We start from the raw sequence: 3173 nt of genomic DNA on the forward strand, positions 1-3173 counted from the left end.
CACATTTGGGGCCATAGGTGAGTGAGTGCTTCCAGTGCTTCATCAGCTTGTTGTAACATTTCAATTGATATTCCACTTATTCCAAGTATATACATTTATATATCTTTTTATTTGTTGGATATGGAATTCTACCTTAATTGAGTTGTGAATAAGGAACTGTGCTCTACTTCTTTTGAAATTTGTTTAGATAGGTTTTATTATTTAAGAACCGTTAATTTTTACGCATGTTCCATGTATATTTGAAGGAAATATGTATACCCTACCTGTTTGGCGTATACATTTAAGTATATCCAGAAGATCAAGGTTCTGCATTTTATGATATTCAAAACTTCTGTCTGTTTACTAATTTTTATTTATTTAGACTATTCATTACTTGGAAAAGGGTAATAAAATCTCTTACTCTAGTGGTCGATTTTAATTGCTCTTTGTAGACTGTACAATTTTGTTTTATATGTGTCAAACTTACTCTCATACTTACCATGCCCTCACTCACTCTTCGCTCTATATATCTCCGGTCTTTCTCCAAGGATATAATTTTCTTGTTGCATGCAAGACATCTTTTAAAATATCCTCTAGTAAGGATCTAGTGGTGATGAAGTTTCTCATTTGGAGTACTTTTTTCTTCAAAGGGAATTCTCATGAAGCAGTGGTTATGCATTGTGCTATGATCCGCAAGGTCTGCAGGTGCTGGAGGTAGAAAGATGGGCCTTTCTATTCCCGTAAACAATTACAGTCTTGAAAATCCACCAGAGCAGTAGTTCTACCTGGTCCTAGAGGGTCGTTATGAGTCGGCATCGACTCAATCGCAGTGAGTGATTCTTGAAAGACGAACTTTGTTTATAGCATTTAAAGTTGTTATTTACATTTTCTCAGAACATTAAAAATACTCTTCTGTCTTTTCCCATTCCTTATTAATGCTGAAAGTCAGCTATTGGCTGATTGTTCCTCTGGAGTAATCTCTCTTTTCTCTCTCATTTCTTTATCAAACAGAAATTAAACCATTTCATTGAGATAGATTCCACAAACCATAAAATCCATTCTATTAAGTGTAACCCCCAGTCATTTTTAGTATAGTCAAAGTTGGGCAAGCATCACAATTAATTTTAGAATATTCTCTTCCCACAACAAGAAATTTCATACCCATTAGCAGGCAATCCCCATGGCCCCCTCCTCTTCCAGCCGTTGGTAATCACTAGTTCGCTTTCTGACTCTCTGGATGTGCTGGGCATTTCATATAAATGGATTCATGCGATTGTGGCCATTTGTGCCTGGCATCTTTCACTGCCTAATGTTTTTTTTTCCTTTTCTTTATTAAAATTTTGGTTTGTTGTGGTTTGTGTGGAAATTTGTAGAGCAAATTAGTTTTCCATGTGTTCAAACACATTTTGATTTGTGATTGCTTGCAGTCCCAGGACGAAACAGCAGCCCTCCCACGTCCTCCTTTGTTTTCCATTTCCATTCCTCCTCCTCTTCTTTCCTCGCCTGCTTTCTGAGGGGTTTTCCTGAATGAATGCTTCCCTTTTCACCTCTAGTAATGGATTGCGCTGAGTGCACAGCTCCCTGATGCCGTGGTCACACTATTGGTCTATCTATTGTTTGGCTGACTTGAAGGGGAACAAGGCGCCATAACCTTGTGGGTTCCACCAGTCTCCATCAGACCAACAAACCCGGTCTTTTATATAATTTTGTTCCACGTCCCCCCCTCCCCCCGCTCTATTCAGGACCTTTATTGTGATCTCTTTCAGAGAATTCATCAGAGGTGGCTGAGCATCATCTAGTTCTTCTGGTCTCAGGATCCTGGAGGCTCAGCTCATGCTACCCATTACTTCTCTGGACTAATTGTTTCTTCGAGCTTTTTTCTCCTTTTACTCATATTTCCTTTGGTTGGGGTGGGACAAATAGTTGTGCTTTAGAGGGCTACTCACAAGCTTTCAAAACCCGAATCGCTGCTCACCAAAATAGGATATATAAAATTATCTTTGTGGATAATGTTATGCCAAATGACCTTGATGTACATTGAGACTATGGTTTTGAGCTCCCCGAGCTAAGGTGTTTGGTTATGCTAGGGCATTTTCATAACTTTGCCTTTGCAAACTCTATTATATTCACAAATATGTTTTCAAGACATCAAAATACACATGTGGAAATGCCTTCTGTAAAACTTCATAACAACATTATGGGTGTAAGCCCATTTGCCTCCTCCTTCTTGTTCAGCTTTCATGTCTATCTGTAATGATAACATTTTCAAGGTCGCATGTTTTACGGTTTCTATGTTATAGGATTTTCATTTTTGTGTTATAGGATGTTACTACATCACATTTTTATGACTAATATTTCATTGTATGAATATTTCTTTTTTCAATTCATTCATCAGTTGATGGGTGTTTGAACTGTTTCTACTTTGGGGGACTATTATGAACAGTGTTCATATACACATTTTGTATGGATACATGTTTTCAATTCTCTTAGGTATATATATGTGGGAGTGGAATTGCTGTGTCATAGATAGATCTATAGTAACATTCTAAAGACATGCCAAACTGTCCCAAAGTGGTTGTACCCTTCATTTTGATAGCTTTTTAATACTGCTCTATTTTTCTTCTTTATTGGTGTTCTACAATTTTACTATTCTATGTCTATATGTGAATTTCTTTTTTTCTCTCCCAAAAGTCTTGTTGACATTCAATATCTAAAAATTGGTGTTTAAATTCTACTGAAAAATATTTCAGCCATAGTTTCACCAAGTATTTTCTCTTCTACATTCTCTGCTTGACCTTCTCAGTCCATTTACATGTAATCACTCACATTTTCTAACCATACATCTTTCTGTGCATTCATCAGTTGATGGATATTTGAACTGTTTCTACTTTTTTGGCTATTATGCATGATGCTCCTATATACATTTTGTATAGATACATGTTTTCAATTCTCTTAGATATATACGTGGCAGTGGAATTACTGTGTCATAGATTAAATCTGTATTTAACATTCTGAGACATTCTATGGGGGCTCATACAACTCTTATCACAAGCCATACATACATCAATTGTATAAAGCACATTTGTACATTCGTTGCCCTCACCATTCTCAAAACATTTGCTCTCCACATAAGCCCCTGGTATCAGCTCCTCATTTTCCCCCTCCCTCCCCCTTCCCCTCTCCCTCATAAACCC

Source organism: Tenrec ecaudatus, chromosome 2, assembly GCF_050624435.1.
Source record: "Tenrec ecaudatus isolate mTenEca1 chromosome 2, mTenEca1.hap1, whole genome shotgun sequence".
NCBI classification, from domain to species: Eukaryota; Metazoa; Chordata; class Mammalia; order Afrosoricida; family Tenrecidae; genus Tenrec; species Tenrec ecaudatus.